Genomic DNA, 22,850 nt, shown 5'->3' on the forward strand with positions numbered 1-22,850 from the left:
TAATCTTGTAAAATTTATTTTTTTGTCGATAAATTTAAATCCGGTAGTTTGAAGGAGATGTTTTCGAAGCGACATAAAATGGATATTAGATCAGTTCGCCTTCCTAACACTAGCACAAAGCAGCTTATTATACATATCCAAAACTATTCATTCAAAGATTATTGTATAAACATATATATATATATATATATATGTACATATATATATATATATATATACATATATTTATACATATATATATATAAATAATTGTCTTTGCACATAATGAGTGACAAAAAAACATTTATTTCCCTATTTTGAACAAAATGACATCATGGAGACCACTTTATGCAATAAGAAAGCAGAGTATACGCTGACCTTTTCATGTGGAGGGCTGCCTGTAGCTCAGTGGTGGAGCGGGTCGGCTTGGAGAGACCCGGCTGCACTAACATTCCATTCCGCTGCGTACAATAACAGGACTCTCTTTACAGTACATTAGCGCTGACAATCAACCTCCACGTTCGTGATGTTATGCACTTTCCCCTCATTAATAGTAACAAGAAAAAGGATTATAAATATCAAGACAATCGCCTATAACATCCTGTCAGTCTGTAGAATGTGCAACGATGTACAACGTGCATAACTGAACTGCCGTTAGCTCGTCACTGCATTTACAGGACGAGGCCCGAAGGAAATGAGAATACTTGAGACACAAATACATTAAGAAGAGGAGATCAGACAGCGAGAAACAGAGCTGAATTAAAAGGAAATGAAAAATTCATGAACGCTCTTGCTTTTCTGGAAGGTTTTGTTTAGAGGCTGACTTCATCAAACATGCCCAGACAGGAATAACTGACTGAATGCACCGAGGTAGCAAAATCATCTGGTTCCATCCATCCCACACGTGATCAGGTCGTTGACAAAGTTAGATTGACTTACACATATTTAGGCCTACCTACTGTATTTATCTGGTGAGTAAGTTGGTTTCTATGTCAAAGGTGACAGAAACAACCACATTGTGTGTGATAACATTAACACTTTTTTGTTATTATAATAATTTGCATTGTGGTATTTTTATTTTGTTTAAAGGTGACCTGTCGCGAATGCTAAAACTCGGGCATGGGAGGAGTCCGGGAGGTCATGGAGAAGGACTTTCGGTTGGCCTCAAGGAGGTTCTGGCAAACCATCCGACGGCTCAGGAAGGGAGAGCAGGGCTTACCCCAGGCTGTTCTCAGCAGGGGGGGGGGGACTGCTGACCCGGACGGGGGACATCGTCGGGCGGTGGAAAGAGCACTTTGAGGAACTCCTAAACCCGACCAACAAGAGGAGGCAGCGCCTGAGGACCTAGGGGGAGGCTCACCCATATCCCTGGCAGAGGCCGCTGAGGTAGTTAAAAAGCTCCTTGGTGGCAAGGCGCCGGGGGTGGATGAGATCCGCCCTGAGATGCTGAAAGCGCTGGACATGGTTGGGCTGTCCTGGCTGACACGCCTCTTCAATGTCACATGGGGGTCGGGATCAGTGCCCATGGAATGGCAGACCGGTGTGGTGGTTCCCATCTTCAAAAAGGGGGACCGGAGAGTGTGCTCGAACTACCGGGGTATCACACTACTCAGCCTCCCGGGGAAGGCTTATGCCAGGGTGCTGGAAAGGAGGCTCCGACCATTTCTCGAACCTCAGATTCAAGAGGAGCAGTGCGGATTCCGTCCCGGCCGTGGAACAGTGGACCAGCTCTTTACCCTCGCAAGACTACTGGAGGGGTTCTGGGAGTTTGCCCAACCAGTCTACATGTGCTTTGTGGACTTGGAGAAGGCTTTTGACCGGGTCCCTCGGGGGTTCTTGTGGGGGGTGCTGCGGGAGTATGGGGTGCCGGACCCGTTACAATGGGTGATCCGGTCTCTGTACGACTGTAGTAGGAGCTGTGTCCACATTCTCGGCAATAAGTCAGACACGTTCCCGGTGGGTGTTGGCCTCCGCCAGGGCTGCCCTTCGTCACCGGTCCTGTTCGTGACTTTCACAGACAGGATATCTAGGCGCAGCCTGGGGGCGGAGAACATCAGGTTCGGGGGTCTCGGGATCGCCTCTCTGCTGTTTGCAGATGATGTGGTCCTGTTAGCCTCCTCGGATCGTGACCTCCAGCATTCACTGGGGCGGTTTGCAGCCGAGTGTGAAGCGGCGGGGATGAGAGTTAGCACCTCCACATCTGAGGCCATGGTTCTCTGCCGGAAACCGGTGGATTGCTCCCTCCAGGTGGGGACGGAGTGCCTACCTCAAGCAAAGGAGTTCAAGCATCTCGGGGTCTTGTTCACGAGTGAGGGTAAGATGGATCGGGAGATCGACAGGCGGATCGGTGCGGCTGCAGCAGTAAAGCAGGCACTGCACCGGACCGTCTTGGTGAAGAGGGAGCTGAGCCGGAAGGCAAAGCTCTCAATTTACCAGTCGGCCTACGTTCCTACCCTCACCTATGGTCACCAACTCTGGGTCGTGACCGAAAGGACAAGGTCGCGGCCGAAATGAGCTTCCACCGTAGGGTGGCCGGGCTCAGCCTTAGAGATAGGGTCAGGAGCTCGGTCATCAGGAGGGAGCTTGGCGTCGAGACGCTACTCCTTCGCGTCGAAAGGAGTCAGCTGAGGTGGTTCAGCATCTAATCAGTATGCCTCCTGGACGCCTCCCACTGGAGGTTGTCCAGGCACGCCCAACTGGGAAGAGACCCCGGGGAAGACCCAGAACACGCTGGAGGGATTACATCTCCCAGCTGGCCTGGGAACACCTCGGGATCCCCCAGAATGAGCTGGAACATGTTGCCGGTGAGAGGGAAGTCTGGGTCGGCCTGCTTGGCCTGCTGCCACCGCGACCCGACCCCAGATAAGCGGAGGAAAATGGATGGATGGATGGATGACCTGTCAAAGAGACTTCCCACAACACTTCCCAGGTGCTGTCCACTGTGCAAATACCTTCATTATTGCAATCTTTGCCAGATTTCAATGTTACATTTCATATTGAAAAGTGGTTGTATTTTTATTCATTCAAATATTTAATATATTTTCACTGTGCTTTAAGAGAACTGTTCAAAGTTAATAAACAAATCTCCTGAAATGAGTCAATGAGGCATGTTTTATTAAAATATAATGCATTAAAACATTTGAGCATCATCACTCTTCCCAAATTGCTGAAGTCGCATATTGAACAAGACAGGTGTCTACAACAACCACTCCTGTATTTTGTGATTGAATGACTACAACCCACATCAAACCCTCCCACAGGGTTAGCAAGACCCTCCCTAGCCAGTATAATGTATGCATTCATTGTATGTTTTCCACTATGACAAATAGTGGAAATAATAGTATAATAGTAATAATATTATTACTAATAGTAATAATAGTGGAAATAATAGTGGAAATATAAACATGTCATAGACACTATGACATGTATTTATTTCCCTTCATTTTCGATTGATGTTTTGTTGTCTGTTGCCAGACATCAATATTTTAACATATATTAACACAATATTACATTTACATACTTTTATATGAATGGAATGCAATAGTTTCACAAAATATAGTGTTTCCAATACAATAATATTTGTGTACAGTATGTACTGGTATTTTGTACTGGTAGTTTAATGAATGAATGAATGAATGAATTTTATATATATAGCGCTTTTCACAGACAATAGTATCACAAAGTGCTTAAAAGCATAAAAAACACAATGTGACCCTAGGGTCAATAAATTATATACACAGAGAAAAGTAAAAAATAAAATAAAAAATAATAAAAAATAAAATAAAAATGTAAAACATATTTTAAGAGCAGGTCTAGGACATGGGTTTTTACTCAAACGCCAGCCTAAACAGGTGGGTTTTGAGCTGGCTTTTAAAAGTATTCACAGTATCTGCGAGGCGTAGAGTTGCAGGCAGAGCATTCCAGAGCCTCGGGGCCACTGCCTCAAAGGCTCGGTCACCACGGCTCTTAAATCGTGTGCGTGGGACTGACAGAAGACCGAGAGCGTTTGACCTCAGAGTGCGGGCGGGTGAATAGGGGCGAAGTAGATCAGCTACATAAGCCGGAGCCTGACCATGAAGTGCTCTGTAAGTGATGGTGAGAATTTTGAAGTGTATCCTAGATGCTACAGGGAGCCAGTGGAGAGATCGGAGTACGGGGGTGATGTGAGACCGTCGATTTGTCCTGGTGAGTAATCTGGCGGCAGCGTTGTGGATGACCTGCAGACGGTTAAGAGCAGATACACTGAGTGATGTGAAAAGTGAGTTGCAGTAGTCAATGCGTGAAGAGATAAATGTGTGTATGATCATCTCTAATTCAGGTGTTGATACTACAGATCTCAGTTTACTGATATTTCTTAGATGGAAGAAACATGACCTGGACAGCTGCTTAACATGAGGGTCAAACGACATGGATCGATCAAAGAAAATCCAGAGATTACGCAGGTTGCAATGGGCAGCAGAGGAGAGTGGACTAATAATCTGCCTGATCATGGGGACAAACTCCTCTGGAGCAATAACTAGGACCTCCGTCTTAGAGTCATTGAGTTGCAAGCAGTTTTCTGCCGTCCAGTATCTGATGGCATTGACACAGTCCAGGAGCCTAGTTAATGTGGAGGCCTCGCTGGGTTTGAATGACAGATAGAGTTGGATATCATCTGCATATAAGTGATAGGACACATTATAGCTTTATATAATCAGCCCCAAAGGTAACAGATAAAGGGAAAATAACAGAGGCCCCAGAACCGAGCCCACCACAAGACAGTGGAGAGGTAACAGACACAAAATCACCCACAGAGACATTGAAACTTCTGTCATTGAGGTGAGATGTAAACCAGTCTAACGCTATGCCAGATATGCCCACCCAATCACGAAGCCTCTTAATCAGGATGTCATGGTCTACAGTGTCAAATGCAGAACTGAGGTCCAGAAGAACTAACACAGAGCAGTCACCTGCATCAGCACACATGAGAATGTCATTTGAAACCCTCAGGAGAGCGGTTTCAGTAGAGTGTTGCTTACGAAACCCAGACTGGAACTTGTCGTACATGTTGTGCCTCTCCAGTGCAGCAGTCAGTTGTTTGGCCACCACTTTCTCTATAATTTTGGACAAGAAAGGCAGTTTTGATATGGACCTGTAGTTCATGGGCAAAGCTGGATCTAAGTTAGGTTTCTTTAATATGGGCTGGATAGTGGCATGTTTGAAATAGGAAGGGACAATTCCTGTAGACAATGAGGAATTGACAGTAGATGTTACTGCAGGGCCAATAGTTAGCAGAACTTTCTTAAATAGAGAGGATGGTATTATATCCAGAGGGCAAGATGATGGCTTTGTTTTGTTAATTAAGTCCATCAGGTCTTGAAGGCTGATAGGCTGGAAAGAGTCCAGAACAGCAGGAGATTGCGAGGAGCTACATGTAGATGAACAGATCCCAGGCTGAATGCCAGACCTAATACCTGTTACCTTATCAATAAAATAGATAAGGAATTTGTTGCAATCGTCAACAGAACAGCATGGTAATGTAGAGACAGACGGTGAAACAATTCTCTTAATTGTGTCAAACAGAATCTTGGGATTTCTCTTTGAAGAAGAGATTAGGTTGGCAAAATAAGCAGTTCTAGCTTCCTTTACTCCAGTATTAAAAGAAACTCTGAGGTCTTTGAGATATGAGCGATGCACTTCTAGCCCAGTAGCTTTCCAGAGCCGCTCTGTCCTGCGACACTTCTGTCTCAGGCTGCACACAGCGTCTGTCATCCACGGAGTAGTGTTATAGGCAGCCCTGGTCCTTTCCTTAAGAGGTGCCACTTTATCCAGCAAAGTGGTGCAATGTTCATTAAATGACTGTATCAAGAGTTTAACATCATTGAGTTAATATATGTTAATATCACAGCAGAAGTGCACAGAGAAATGATCAGCTGTACTCTGAGTAATAATGCGGGAGTGGAATGTTTGTTTCAGACACAAGCGGTCAGCATTGACAGAAAGATCAAAGAAAATACATTTATGGTCACTGATCAATAGGTTACACAACGGGTATTATCAATATCAAGACCCAGAGAGAACACAAGGTCCAAGGTGTGACCACCCCTGTGAGTGGCGCCAGAAACATGTTGCGTGAAATTAAAAGATTCAGTAACATTGAGAAACTCAGTAGCTATACAGTCTGTGGTATCATTGACATGCAGATTAAAATCACCAACCAGAAGCACTTTGTCTAGCTTGATAATAGAGTCAGAAAGTCTGTGATCTCTGATAAAAACTGACCTGCAGGACATGGAGGTCGGTAGATTAAAAAACAGAAAAATGGCTTTAGTCGGCCCACTTTAGTGAGCTGCAGCTCAAAAGTAGCATAGGATTCTGTGCTCCCCAAGTGGCAGGAAAACTGATTCTTCCAGACCACGGCGAGGCCTCCACCGCGGCCTGTCAGACGCGGTGTCCCAACATAAGAACAGTCCACAGGGCAGAGTTCATTGAAATGGATGCATTCCATATTCCGTTGCCAGGTCTCGGTCAGAAATAAAAAAGCCAAATTATGACTTGTGAACAAGTCATTTAAAATGTGAGCCTTGTTTGTTACAGAGCGTGCATTAATTGGACACATTTTGATGGGGGAAGACACTGTGTCGTCATCAGCACAGGAAGCTTTGGGGGTATGTGTAATAGGACGGATCACTCGTGCAGCACCTCGAACGCGACCATAACTAGGGCGTGAGCGCGAGTCTGTGATTCTCACGGGAATGCTCATGGGTCGTGGAGTGGAAGTTACGGTAGAGGCTGTGGAAAGAGTAGTAGGAGACCCTCCATGCTGCCAGGGGGAGCTAGTGTTGCTTGTAGGGGATGAATGCGGCTGTTGGGGTCTGACCAAATGGCTTAAATATGTGCTGTGGACAAAGAGAATCAGGCCTTCACTTTGTCAAGCACAGGTCTCATCCTGACCTGTAGTTTTGATGAGAGCCAGCTCCTCTGGGTGGAATGTCACACTAGGGTGTGAATTCCCCCCCCCCCAAATAACCATGGTAACCGCGGCAATCTCATTGGCCGAGAGCCAAGAGAACCCAGGACCCCTGTGGGTCAACCCCTGTTCTACAAAACTGTCTGCAGTTTCACACTTCTCCGCTTTTCCCCTTCGACCTCGGTTGAGTTAGGGAGCACGCAACCGCTCTTCACCCGGACCTTCGTCCTGGACGCATGAAGATACATCGGCCTCTCCTCCCCCCTCCAGCACGACGGAGGCCACGAGGACGCAACGGCCCCTCTCCCCTACTCAAACCCTGTCAGGTCACGAGCCATTTCGCTGGACGAAACAGCCCGCGATAACGAATCTGCGTCAGCGATCCGTTCAGTGTTTTTTGTTTCTTTTTCTTTTGGTGCACACATTCCGGCGAAGGAAAGACGACAACGCCTCCCTCCTTCACCGACGATTCCCGGTAAGACGCACGAACCACGCCGTCAGCCGAAGTTAGATCATCCTCCCTGCAGCGAGGATAGATCACGTCTGCGTTTGCTCCAGAGCGAGCTGCGCCACGACGGACCGAAACAGCGCCAGCTCAAACGCCGCGCTGAGAAGCACCCCCCCCCCCTTTCCTCTCGAAGAAAAAGGACAACTTTGCTCACGAACACTTCAACGTTGCAACGAAGCATCGACAAGTAAGATTCTTGGCATCTGGGCATAGCTTAGCTTAAATTAACTTAAGTTTAATTCAGGCCATTCATTTATATGTTGATATTCCCGTGTTTTTGTGTGTTTAAGTTACTGTCGCGTGATATCGAGATATCACGCAACTCTTTACGGAGCAGAGAAGCTCCGCTGTATTGGTGTATTAACTATGACTGTTTGCTTGGGATTTATTTGATTTCTTTTCATTTGTTTTACGACACTTCGTGTAGTATTCTCTGCTCATTAAATCAGCTCTGTGAGTGAAGTGTGGAATCTCGGCTATCGTACATAACTGCTGGCAGTTCTACCGACAACGGCACGTTGTGTACGATACGCCAGCGACCCCCATTATCACTACAACGCGGACCGCTCGCAGAAGTTTGATTCATGAGCCCCCACCTTTTTCTCTTTCCTCCTCTCACGTAACACACACAGCTCCTAGCTCTGCCCCTGGGGAACCCCGTTGAAACGATCGCCTCACAACACACGTCCTGCATCGGCACACGTGATTACATACAGCAGTCTCACCGCCATTTTGTCCGAGTCACTCGACTCCGCCATCTTTGTAGTTTCTAGCTGTAGTTCTTAAGGCCCCTCCCCTTTTGGCCCGCGTCACTCGACGCCGCCATCTTTGTAGTTTTTAGCGGTAGCTGTAAGACTCTCCTTCCTGTTCACCCACAGACCCACACACACACATACACATACACACACAGACATACACCCTCATCCATTTTATTCATTCTTTAGTTTAGGCATATAAAATTGTATGATAACGTTTGTTGGTTGCAATATTAATTGATTTGATCATTTATTATTTTGATTCAATAAACTCTGTTATACTTTCAGGAGCAGTCGTCTGTGATTGCTTGTGCATATGTATTTGATAAGACTGTATGTAGTAGCCTGTGCTCGAACTTAAAAACCTTCACTGTCACTGAATGTATAGTCATACGCAGACTATTGACATTATGAGTGACTACTAATTATGAGACTTAGTTTTATCGTTTGGTTATTGGTCCCTGTTCGCAGGGTGGTGCCCCGTTTTTATTAATAATCATTAATAATTGTTACATACATCAATAATTCTATTGATGTCAAGAATTCAGTTTCTTAAATGCTGATAACCCAAACACTCTCCTTTAGTTCCCAACACGGCTGATGAATGATCGTAGAGGAAGAGTGACAGCGGACGGGATCCAGGTGTAAACAGTCAATCATGTGAATGGGAGTGAACAGCATGCTGTAAATTAGCCGCTAGCAGGCGGCTACCCAGCTTGTTAAAATGAATACCATTGTTCTTAAAAGCGGAAGAGCGGCCCCAAAACAGATTCAAATTGTCAATGAAGCTCACGTTGTTGGTCCTGCAGGCGGCCTGGAGCCCGGTGTGGAGGCTGAGGACTCTGCTGAACCGCTGTGATCCACGGCCGAGTGTTGGACTTGGACCACTGATAAAAACAGACAGTCCACAGCTGTTTAAAAAGCTTAAAAGATTTGTAAAATCCATCTTGGTCAACTCAGACTGGTGGAGGGCTGTATCGTTAATTCCCACATGAACGATAATTCGCCGAATGGAAGACGGGAGGACGCGCAGCAGACCAGGCAGTGTCAGCAGGATGTCTTGAGCCATTGCTCCGGGGAAACAGTGCGTCTCCGCGTTGAAGAAACGGGTGTTCCTGATTATTGAGTCCCCGACTATCAGCGTCGTCGGGACGAGGCGGCAACACTGCGCGTGCAATACGCGTGGATGGAGGCGAGGATTCAACCAGTGGTGGCGGAGAAGACGAGCAAGGACCGAGAGAACGGGGGACCGAAGCTCGCCGTGTGCTGGTGTAAAGCACGGTATGGAGCGGCGTGTCCTGGGGCGAGAGGAGGGCTCAGGAATGACTGGCGTAGGGATGTCGGGGGACCCGGGGCTGTGGGTCCCACGAGGCGGCAGCTGGGATGATGTAGGAAGCTGGGAGTCTGTAGTCAGAGGAGGGAAGTCGTGCAGGGCAAGGGCGTCAAATCCATTCTTCAGCTGGACATTTATGTGTATGTACTGGTAGTTTCGTGTATGTACTGGTAGTTTCGTGTATGTACTAGTAGTTCTGTGTATGTACTGGTAGTTTCGTGTATGTACCGGTAGTTTCTGTGTATGTACTGGGGGTTTCATGTGTGTACTGGTAGTTTCGTGTATGTACTGGTAGTTTCGTGTATGTACTAGTAGTTTCGTGTATGTACTGGTAGTTTCGTGTATGTACTAGTAGTTGTGTGTATGTACTGGTATTTCTGTGTATGTACCGGTAGTTTCTGTGTATGTACTGGTATTTATGTGTATGTACTGGTAGTTTCGTGTATGTACTAGTAGTTTCGTGTATGTACTGGTATTTATGTGTATGTACTGGTAGTTTCGTGTATGTACTGGTATTTCTGTGTATGTACTCGTAGTTTCGTGTATGTACTGGTATTTCTGTGTATGTACTGGTAGTTTCGTGTATGTACTAGTAGTTTTGTGTATGTACTAGTAGTTTCGTGTATGTACTGGTATTTCTGTGTATGTACTGGTAGTTTTGTGTATGTACTGGTATTTCTGTGTATGTACTCGTAGTTTCGTGTATGTACTGGTATGTCTGTGTATGTACTGGTATTTCTGTGTATGTACTGGTAGTTTTGTGTATGTACTGGTATTTATGTGTATGTACTAGTAGTTTCGTGTTTATACTGGTAGTTTCGTGTTTGTACTGGTAGTTTCGTGTATGTACTGGTATTTTTGTACTGGTAGTTTCGTTAGCAGCTATTCAAGCGCTGCTCTGCCCATAAGCCTCAGCGGCCGCTGAAGAAGCGATATTAAGCAACTACACAGCAAGAAACATGACAGAGAAAGATCTCTTATGATCAGCGTAGGATCCGCTGGAGGCCCTGCCTTGATCACTGTGCACTTGCATCCATTGCAATGCAGATGCAATAACGTTCCAGCTCTTGGCTGGTTTCATTTACTAGAAGCTAAAACATTCCTTCTTAAAATCTTCATCCACAAAGTAATAAGTTATCAAATGAATGTGGTGCAGTAACACGTACAATATCTCCATCTGAGAGGAGTTGAGTTATAAAGCAGCATCAAATAAAAACAGTCAAGTACAGAAGCACCATTACTCATAATGTATAAAGTATAAACATTGTGTGGTGATTACTCATCATGAATTCTGCATCACTGTGAAGCAAACAAGTTACAACAAAGGCACAGGACGCAGATGGAAAGTTTTGGCATCAGCTTTTAATGTTTTTATTAAGTTTTCTATGTTTTCTCTTTAAACTGAATTTGTTTGCTTTTTTCCAGTAGTTTTGTGATTTTTTTAAATTATTCATCTGGTTTTTATTTGTCCTATCGGTAAAGGAGAAGAGTTGCTCAGGTAAATCAGCATTCACAGTCAAACCTTCATACATTTTAACAACAGAACTGTTTTTATAAGTCTCTTTTTCACAAATGCTTTTGAATTATTAGTTTCACCTTTTTTGTTTTTTACATGTTTCAAAAATAGAAAAGGTAAACAATAAACATTCCATTGAAATATATTTTATACAGTTCTTTATTCTTTTTGTTTTATTTTTCTCTCTTTAGTTTAGTGACAGTAAAATGATATCCAGCATCGGTATTTATAGCATAAACCCCATTCATGAGTGGAGGGAAGCCTCTTGTCTCTCTTGTCTCTGTCATCCTTTGTTTCTCTGCCTCTTTCCAGTCGACACACACCAAATATCTGCCCCTGTGTGGGATCATCAACCAACCGATTCATCAACGGACTAGTCAACCAACTGGTCAACAGTGAAATGGACCCCAGCGTGTCCATTTAAGGACTGTCCAAACAGCTGAATCTGGACTTAAAGCATGATGTGCTTTCCTGTTTATAAAAAATGAAAATGCGTAAGAGAAGGCACGGTAAAATGAACACAAGATACAAACAAAAAACCTGAAATGAGTGGAGATAACGGATTTATTTGATCTGAACCTCAGCATCCGCGATTCAGTGAAAAGTTGTAAAAAATAAAGAGAAAGATGACCCAAAAATATGGATAGGATATGTTCTAAAATGGTGATTTCACAAAAAAAACACCAAAGCCTGGACACCATGCTGGGAAGCCTCTGGAACACCATGACTGGACTCATGAAACTGAGCCCGTTGGCCTCCAGAAAGTGATGACATCACAGTCTGCTGCCCTGTGAACAGTGGCTGTATGAGAGTTCCCCTGCCTGCATGAAAGGAAGCACCAGAATAAAAACAGTGAATGAGTGTGTCACTGCATCTTCTAACCTGACAGAGAAAGGAAGAGGGAAGACGAGAGCCTTTGCTTCCCCCCTCCCCCCACAGAGAGGCTTCCCTTCACTTTACCATTCACAATTAGGTTAAGTCAGCATTTTAAAGTTTCCCACGCATGCATTTACAATTCATCTCCCCAAAAAAAGAATATAAAAACACAAGAACAAGGGATGCAAAAAGAAGCTTCTTCCTCAAAATAACTGAAGGAGGGGGACGGGAGGAGGAAGAGGAGGAGAGGACAGAGAGAGAGAGAGAGAGAGAGAGAGAGAGAGAGGAGAGAGAGGAGCATGGAAAGGAGAGGAGGTTGCGGCAAGAAATGCAGACTGGAGTTTTAGACTGGAGTTTTAGAGTCCAACTTGCAAGCTTCACACTGAAACTATGAAGGTTGATCATGAAAGTTCATTCTTCACCTTAGAACAAAGTAGTGTGTCAAAATATGCTGAACTCCACTTACAAGCTTGAATGTATTTATTCTAAAATGTATGTTTTTAGGCGAGCTACGCATCTACACAGCGTGGGCTAGCAGAGCTAGGCTAAAGCTAGCCTTAAGTGAATAGTCATATGTCAACGGTCTAGGTTAGCTCGACCATTGACACCGCTCCACTTGCCCACATTGTCTGGATACACTCTCGAGCAGATTCACAGGGGAGTGACCCGCTGCCCCGCATGCCTTCAAAGTTGTTGATGTCACACCAGCTGTTTTATTTTCTGCTCTCAAAGGGAAAACACCGACTCTGACATCACTGATTAGGGGTGTGGCCAGACGTCCGACATTCGTGGACGTTTTAACCCACAGAGAGCTTTTCTGTTAGATGCACCCCCCACCAGTCAGATAGCTCCAGGCTTATTGAAACATTTGTATGAAGGCCTCTAAAACTCCAATCAGCATTGAATGAAGGTGGGGGGTGGGTGGGGGGGTAGGGTGACAGTGGGCAGAGACGCTGCGGTGCATCTTGTCCTGATATGTTTGGTCGTCGTTTGGGTTTCAAGTAAAGTTGCACTATTAGTTAGCTCAGATGTCAGTCTTCTCACAGGGGTGTGGCTTAGCTCAGTTTGCACAGCATGCTTCCTTTCTTGCACACGAGTAATTTATATAGACAAACACACACACGTACGCACACGTACGGAACCAAAACCTTAAAAAAGACCCTATACCATTATTGCTGTGACCCCACTACACTCTAGTGGAATAATCAAGGTTTCTATTTTGACGGTTTAGAACTGCGCAGCCATCACTTCTTCTTCTCCCCCTCCTGCCGTGCAGGTCTCTCTTCATGAATAATTTTGGTTAGTTTCTGAAGCAACATGCCTTTTGGAAATGTATGGAGGGAGAGGGGTGGAGCCAATGTGCCCATATCCCATGAAGCATTGAAGCATCTTAAACAAGACATTGGAGACATTGACAGCTTCACTCTGGCAGCTCAGTGTTCTCTGGGGCACCAGAGGATCGGGATTTCTCAACCTTTCAATGTCAATAAATCATTATGCAATGTGCTTCTAAACACACTGCGTTGCAAAGACCCAGGAGAGTTTCTGTGAGGTCTCAGCCAATCAGGTTAGTCTTAACAGAACAGTCTTCATTACACTTGCATCCTTGCTTTACACCAAATTGTTTGGGAATGACTGCTGTTAACCGAGCCTACGTTGCAAAATGCAGAGTTGACCTGGCAGCAAGGGTCAAATAGCAAACACCATTCTGTGGCATTATGGGAATGGTATGAGCCGGCCTTCTTAGAGCTTGACCCATGCTCAGGAATAAAAGTCAAACTACCTTGGCCTCAGCTGCTTACATTTTCACCCTTGCTTTTTTAATCTGCCTCTCACAAGACATCCAGCTTTATGGATGGTCAATACATTTGTGTGTTATACCTTTAATGCTTCATCACTTTCACAGCCTGTAGGTAGCAACACAAAAATGTAACTGCAATTTTGATTGGCAATATTGTGTAATAACATGGCTGGCTCAGTTACGTACTGTTTTATTGCTCTAAAACCTTTACGTTGTACATCTACAGTGAGGGGTAAGGCCATGATAGAAGTCACCTTGTAGGCATTCATTCTGCAGAGACAGGTGTATGACCAGGTTAATAGTCTTCTGTCTCGGTTATCTATAATAGCCACATTAGCCCCCGTGACTAAACCCCCCGAACCCCATCTGAGACACAAACAGTTTTTCTCTAACAGCCTAATACCATGAAGCCTTCAACCCAACTAGTGCATGCAGAGGCCATCTTTATGCTCACTGAAAACAAAAGCATTTATCGATCCATCATCACATTCTTCATGATCATAATTCATCATAATTGCATGTTTTACCAAATATATATGACATGTAAACAAATGCAGAAGGAAATATAAAACCAAAAGGATTCATGAAGGAAGTTGCGTTCACCTTGGAATAGCTACAGTACGGTACATGGTAGGCTATTATTATCATAGACATATCTGAAGCTGTACTTTAACCTTTAAGAAGACAAGTGATATGAAACATGGGATCTGATCCCTGTCACATACAGTACCACGTAGAAAAAGCAGAACACCCTGGAAGCAATGAGACCTAGTGCAGTGTGGAAGGACAGCTGGACACAGTATAGACCAAAATACAGAAAGATTTACTTCCGTGCTTCAAGTAGCGGGATCCACTGAAAGGATCATAATGTTCATTCGAAACTATTATTTGAAACTTTCCTGAAAATACATACTGCAGCATCACGACATCCCACCTCTCGGATTGCTGATACTGTGTATTCCTGAGATAGGCCCCGTCTTCTATTCCAGTTTTGGCCCCATGCAATTTGTCAAGACTCTAGACCCTAGAATGATACAGAGGACAGTGTGTATGTCTAAAAAACCCTCAATGATTTCTTTATGTTGTGGAGTGTGACAACATACAGTCATTTTTAACAGAGGACACCAAACAGTACATAATGCACAACGTTGTGCAAACCAAGAGTGGAACCAGACAGGTGATTAAGAATTCTTCAGTCGTGGCCATTGAAGTTATTGGCTTCAGTAGCTGCATGCACTCTTTATAATGTTTATTAATCCTCAAAATACTTAAGCAAAGTGAGTGCACAGCACTGTCCAATTCCGCAATTCATCAAGTGCGTAAAGGACCTTTTCTGCTGTCCTTGGTAATATTGTGTTCTCCTGCGCATATGAACCAAAATCTATTTAATGTTGCAGACCCAGCACATCTTGCATGAATTGCCAATTCCAAGAATTCAGTTCAACACAAAGAATGTAGCGTGCAGAAAATGTCCTCTAGCAGCCCAGCAATGTGACAATGGGTACAAAGAAACATTGTGTGGGGGGCAGTCCACTATTTTAGCTCAATAGCCCTCATTGAAAAGCGTGACGTCCAGCTGATACACCTTTCTGGCTGATGAGTTTGGCAAAAGCAGTGACAGCAGGAGAGTGCGGATATGTCTGCCCGTCAAATGTTTGTTTTCTGTCATTCAAGAGCATCAAAGGTTAATCAGGGGAACAAGTCATGAAGGAACATGTTTGGGTTGGGTGTTTGTTGTAGCCCTACTCTACGCCACAAAATGAATGAACACACATGGATGGATTACGAGACAACGGGCCCCGGACACAAGCATGTAAAAAGCCCCAAGACAGAGATTCTCTGTGTTTGAGTGTCTTTACAGTTGCTTTGTGGTAGCTTTTCAGTCTCCTTGTAGTCATTTTGCGCCTCTTTGTTATCATTGTGCATGTCTTTGTAGGGCATTTGTGTTTCTTTTAAGTAGTTTTGAGTGTCTTTGTGGTCGGTTGTGTCTCTTTGTGGTCGTTTTGCTTCACTTTGCAGTCATTTTGTCGTCGTTTTGTGTCCGATTGTCATAATTTGATTGACTTTCCAAGAAGAAATGGTTTCAGTCACATGAAAACAGAGGTTCTTGCCCAGGGAACCCTTTACCCTTGGGGTATTCGGCCTGCGCCTGCAAGGCCTGTTCAGTAATCCATCCATACCTACAAAGTTTCAAGACTATTTTGTGGTTGGCCCATATGGTTTCATAACCCAAATACCTAAACACAGAGCAAATGGCCGGAATAATAACCGTCAAAAATAACCATTAATTCTCACATGAGATTGTAAATAAAGACATGAGAAGACAAAGAAATGGCAATTACAATCTGCCGTTTCTTTGTGATAAAAGATCAGTCCAGCGCCTACCGATCAGTCCACACACAGTGCTTCTGCCGCCTTTCAAGGCATTTCAATTATCTGCGTGTTTCCTTCTGTTTATCTCCTTTTTCTGAAACTGTCCAGAGTTTTTGAGAAAATACTTTTTTTCCCCACAGCCCAGCAGAGAATGCTTGCTCCTGATGACACGGGTACTTGGCCAACCCCGTTTGAACACATGGAGCCAAGATGGCTGCCTCTCACCCATGGGCAACCACCGTGAACAGGAGCTGTTGTTCAAAGATCAATGCTGGTCTGAGCTGAACGCTAAACATCTGCGTGTCTTCTTTTGGTGTTATTGCGTACATTCTCACCAAGTTAAGTTTTGCAAATCGGGCCATGTTCACGGATAATACACAGGAAAGCCTTCACTCTGTCTTCACTCCCTTCATTGACCAGCTGCCTGTGGATGATGTCTCTGTGTTCCAATTTCAGTTCTGACCCTGATAAGATACGCTGTGATTGCCGGCTCACATTGTTTCAATTGAGATCATCAATAAAGTCGGTATTATCATGATTATAAAAGATTTTAATACTGACACTGAACCTCATTCAGTAAAATAAATACTTTAAATGAAGCTACACTTTCATACAATTCCAGAAGAAAGTGAATATTTTCCTGCACTATTTTAAAAACAAGAGCATGAAAATGTGAACAACATGGGAGCTTTACTTGAGCAATATAAACTCAAGGGTCAGTAAATGATCAATCCCCTTCAATAGACAAGTTCAAGGGTCAACACTGCACCGTGAAGCAGCTACTGGAGCAAACATTGCCGATGACATCAGTTTGAATCTCATGAACTATATATTGTCTCTCCTTGTGTTCGGTCAGGTCTGAGGTCATTTCGTATGTATTTGACATGGAATTAAGAAATTGGATTTTTGGACTTCATTTGATTGTTTCAGTTTTGCACGGGACTCTTTGGTTTTCTTTTCAACTGTTTTTAGGCAAAAATATTTTTTATACCTGACAACAATAATGTAAGGGAGATCAAATTTGATTTATAATAATTAAAAAATGATGATGTGGATATAGTTGAGCTGAGGGGATTGGAATTCGGCACATCTGAATTCCTGGCTACGGCCCTGTTTGTTCCTACTTCAGTGGCACATACAAAACATTTTGATCATTTGCATCCATATACAACATAAATGACTTCTAATACCAACCCTGACAACACGTTCTCCTTCGACAGAGTGGAATAACAGCCCTGGATGATGAGGCAGCCATCTTGTACCTTCTCAGAGCTGCCTGGATCATGGAACAAACCTCAACTGTAACTTTTCATACATGTCCTTGACCCAAGGCTTCTGATGACCCTTCTTACCTTGAGAGGGTGGTGCTGCCGTGGACATCAAGGTCAAGAAAAAGTCCCAAAAGAATGGGACAACAGACAATTTCAATTTAAATGCGCGTGATCAACGACATCTCTGAGTGGACGCAGAGTTCAGTACAAGCTCAGTTTGATAGTCCTGGGTCCACATTGTCACATGGACACACACAGCTGCCAGTGGAGAGAGTTTCTGATAAGGGTTCTAGTAAACGGCTACAAGAGGAAGAAGAAAGAGAAGAAGAGGAGGAAGAAGAAGCAGACTAGCAGTCGGGTGAGAAGTTGAAGTAGTAGACAAACTTGTTGTAGCGGAATAAATACTTGCAGTAGTTGGGAGGAGTCTTCTTGGATCTTAGAGGGGTTAGGGTGGGGTGGGGCTCCTACCATTTTCTTGTGAAGAAAATAAAACAGGATAGATGTTGCAACCCCTATCTTCTTAATCATTTGTGTTTTATCATAAAAACATTTTTTTTAAACATAATCCTACATTTGTTTTAATTTGTTGCATATAACATCATTTTTGTTAAGTTTTCACATTTAAATTCTCAATTTCTAGCCCTGTTATTCATGGGGGAGATCAGAATGGCTTGCAGAAGTCATGCAGAATATTCATGCTGGTAAACAATGTCATAAAAATGCATTTCTAATTTGCAATCATTGCCATTTTTTTTGTCCCTAGAATAGTTTCTCAAAGATGTTCTCCCGCTCCTGCTGAATACCTGCTTTCTTTAAAAAGCCTCTACATCTTCTCGCCCCGCATCCCCAGAGGTATAGAGTGTATGGTCTGCAGAAATCCACCCCCCCTCCCCCTCCCTCGTTCCCTCAGAGGGGGAGGCGGCTCCTCCTCATCCATCGTGGCTTCAGAGAAAGCAGTTTGCTGCAGGAGATGCTGTGGTGGTCAAACACTCGACAGGGAAAGAGAGAGTGAGAAGAGGGTCAGTCGCATCTTTGTTTTTTAGCCAGTTGTCCGGTCCTTCCATCCATGTGTGTCTTTGGGTTCATTCCATCACCAGGTGGATGAGAAGTGGCCCTTTGACGTTAGCTGAGATCTCGGTGTTCAGTTGAACATGAAGACCCAAGATGTCAGCTGTCTCCAGGAAGATTCAGATGATATCAAACACAGGATCATGTCAAATGTACATGTGATATGGCCGATGTTTTCTGATATGTATGAGTCGATTTCAGCCCGCTCGTTAGAGGTCCTGTAGCTCAGCAGAGATTAGCGCCGACACCGGATCGGACTCCGCCGGGAGCTGTTAGACATCACGATGAACCACCCGTCACCTTGCATAGTGCTTTGAGTGCCAAAATAATCAGGCATCCAACTGGAAATCAACAGCTGCGGATGAAGTTTTTAAAAATAAAAAGCAGAAAGCAACAACACAAGTTAAATAGAGGGCATCCTCGTCGCATGGTCTCCAAATCCATGTCTGACATAGGGGAGCATCCATGCAGTGCTTTGCTCTGAAAATCAGTTCAAATGAGGCGGATTTTTATTTTTTTCTGACTCCCATCTTTAAAAATAGCTTATATGTGATTGTGCCCTTGCTCTTCATTGGGATCGACGGCAAGGTTGCATATGAATGTGTCACACGGATGATGAAAACGTTCAGGTCAGAGTGCGTCAGTGGTGGTTTCCACCGCTCGTCTTCTTTCTTTCTCTTTCTCTCTGTCTCCTTTCTACAGTGAATCCCGTCGGGGGAGATGGAGGAGCAGCACTTTCAACGTGTTACTGTTTTTCTCCTCTTCTCGTAGAGGACGGGGGGGGTTTAGAAACTCAGCACTAAAAGGGAAGAAAGAAAAGAGAATTTACTGAGGGTTTGCAGTGAATAATTCATGACTGTTGACCCTCATACACCAGACCATGGCACAGCGTTTGGTAAAAGCCGATTCAATAATTAAAGACGTTTTTTGTGCGAGTGTTCTGCTCGAAATAGGTTCATCAAAACATTATAATTCAGTAGAAAACACCATGCTGTAGATGAGAAATAGATATTTCAGATGAAGCATTTTGTAATGATTTCCAAACAGTTGTTTTGTTTCAGATTTTAACTGTAGGTTTATTTAGTAACATCCAGGTCTGGTGCAGTTAGAGGTCAAAGCCCATTGAACATACTGTAAGGATCCAGGTGGGTAAAGTATTGTTCTCTTTGTTTTTGTCATCATTCATAATGGCATCTGCTGAGCCAGTTGTACCAGCTGTTCGTAATTCCAGCTTAGCATAGTTCGTATTTTATTAAGTGGAATTGTATGCATCACTAAATTAAAACTGGGTTGTCCTCATTAACTAGTTCTAACATATCGATCAGCTGTTACTTACAGCGACAAAGCTAACGTTATGCTGAGATCAGTTAATGTAGGATCCGTTCAGAGTGAGGCGTAAAAGAGGCAACACGGAGCACTCGTTGACATACGTTGGTAATAATGACCTAAACCTTGAAGATTTTGAATTACAGTTCACAAAAATAGCACGACATATCGCACATTACCAAACGTTATGAAAGCCAATGACGTTTGACTGAATGAGCTAACAGTGTTGGTTTAACGTAAACTGTAAACGTGTTGTAGTAAATCAGTTAGAAACTAGTTATCTACGAACATCTGGTGCAACTCAACACAGATCTCACAGCTGGCCAGGAGATTCAAGTACACAAAATGAGCAAAACTGACAATTATTTTACCCACCATCCAATACATGTACAGCTTGTTTTGATTTCCATTTCTTAGAAAATGATTTGATATCTTTCTGCGGTCCAGTGTGGACCACATTAGATATAGACCTGTTTCCCAAAAGCATCAAGACGGGGAATGATCACTGTGTTGGAATACATCTCACATGTTGGCCTTTATGCAGCACTATCTGTTTCTGGAGCGTTCAACCACATGGCGGGACTAAACCAGTGGTTCAGTCTGTTGGTTTTGGTCTGAGGCCCATTACAGGACAGTCTGTCTCTAGCTGGTCTACTCGTCACATGTTTCACATGTCTATGAGTTGGTAGACGTTCCACCAAACAGAGATTTCCCCTTTAAACTGTTCAGATGGTTTATTTGAATAACAAGCAAATATCAGAGAGAAGCCCCAAAAATACAATATAGTTCTGTGTCGGGGAATTACTCATCACCTTTAATCCTCACAACCCCTTCGATTGGCCTGACCCCAGATCAAACGACCTCTCCAGCTACAACGTCGAGGACAATTTCTCGACAGAACTTGTCCGTTGACTTTTGATACTTTCCGTACTTTTCTGCTGCAGGACTTTTACTTGTAACTAAGTGTTGTTGTAATGCTACGTTCAGCAATGAAAGTGCTTCTTTCATCACTGACAGGTGATGATGACAGATGATGACATCTGTAGAGGAAGACAGCGAGATGTGGTCAAAAGCTACGGAAGAAGTTGATAAGTTGACCTTAAGTTGAGATTTGAACTGAGCTGCAGCTTTTATTTCTATGTCTGACTCGTGACATATGAGACACTGAACACAGAGCCGAGTGCTGCAACTGCAATCACTGCTTATCGCCCTTTCGCGTTGCAGCAAACAATTCTTTCTGTCTTTAACATCAACAAATAGAATCCCAAAGATGCTGTTGGGAAAGAGGCTGTGGGAGTTTCTGTCATCGTGAATGAGGTTCATAGTGTTAGCCATCGTAGAAACCCTTCGTTCTTTAACACTGCGTTCCAAACAAGATCCTCTCAGGTCGGAGCAAGAATGTAGAAATGGAAAGACTTCTACGATGGCAGACCGTGTGTTCCTAACCCTAAGCTGTAGTTTCCAGTGGTGCTCAGGATGAAATAGTTGTAGCATCAGCAGTATGATACTGCACACCAAGGCAAGAATGATAGGGCCAAACACACCGGTGAAGCAAAGGAAAGACACCACCACAAAGCTCGCCCAGCCCGGCAACATGCAGGAACATCAAGAACACAGAGCGTGAACGTTACACACTCTAACGTTTCTCTCTCCGTCGGTGTAACTCACTGACACACACACACACACACACACACACACAGATACAATCTGCAGAAGTCCTCGGGGTGGGGGGGGGGGGGCTGCTCAGTCCTCTGATATAACAAATCTTTGGATGCTAATTGAGAAGCCTGATGAGACCGAAAGACATCGAGGTCACGGACTTAGCGAAATTAAGAAGATTTCAATTCTCAAACCAGAGGACTGCAGCCAACCAGGACTGGGCATGAAATCCAGACCAAGACCTGAGAGTGGAACATCTCAGCTGGTGTGTCCTGCACATGTACAGACCAGACCTTGGCCAAATCGGTTTTTATTTCTTTTAGCTTTTAAAAAAAGTTTCATCCCACTTTGACCGGCAGACCACGCAGGCTTTAGCTGCATCAGGTCAGCTCCTTTCTAATTCATTTCACTCCGGTGCAGTTTGACTGTGTGGGATAAAACGAGCTGGTGATTGCGAAGGCTGTTTGACCCAGGTGTGGTACACACAAAGGAAAAAAAGGTCAGGAAACAGAGTGCACAACACGGGGAACACACACAACACAGAAACGAAGATGTCACACCAACACTGGATCACGCACAGGTGAGGAAACACGACACAAGGAGCAAAGACAGTGCACAGGAACAACGGTGAGGTACACATTCTTACATGGAGAAGCGATTTCTGCTTCTTTTCTCCTTTTCCTCCTCATCATCATCATCATCACCATACTTTTCTGTCTTCCCCAAACTTTTTCCTCCTCCATCTCCTCCATCTCCTCCCTCTGACGCTGCTCGGCTGACAATCTCAGAACACATCATTCCCCCCCCCCCCCCCGATCTACATGGAGTCTTTTTTTTTTCATTCAAATGTCCGTTCCTGTCTTCCTCCTCGTGAAATCCGGTGTCTGGCCAAACCTTTCTTTTTATTTTTTCAAAGCGAGGGTGCTCCAATTTCACTCCCTTTTTGGTTTTGGCTGTGAGAGCCTTCAGGGCGGTGGGGGTGGATGGTGTGTTGGGGGCATACAGTCAAAAAGAGGGACGCGGTTATCGGGAAAGGGCGGAGAGACGGGGCAGAAACCACACAAAGAGAAGACAGGAAGCACAGTTGGACAAGCATTTCTTTTAAAGGAGGGGGAAGAGCCACAAAACAGAGCACATGGAATTCACAGGGACAGAAGAGAGAGGAGAACTTGACTTTTTTTGTTTGTTATCTCTCCCTTAGTACATATAGCACATCTTAAAGGAAACATGGGTGGACAGGAACCATGGGGGCACAGAGGGGGAGATTGAGAAAGAGATACCTGAGTTGTGAATTGATGGAGAGGAGAGGAACGTTGGAAAGGAAACGAGGGGCAGAAGCTTCAGAAATTCAAGAAGAAACATTGTTTGAATTTTGAAGGGTGCCTCTGCAGTGTGGTTTCTCACTGGGTAGTAAATGTGACTTCAAAGATCTTTTA

Source organism: Melanostigma gelatinosum (assembly GCF_949748355.1).
Source record: "Melanostigma gelatinosum genome assembly, chromosome: 13".
Lineage (NCBI taxonomy): Eukaryota > Metazoa > Chordata > Actinopteri > Perciformes > Zoarcidae > Melanostigma > Melanostigma gelatinosum.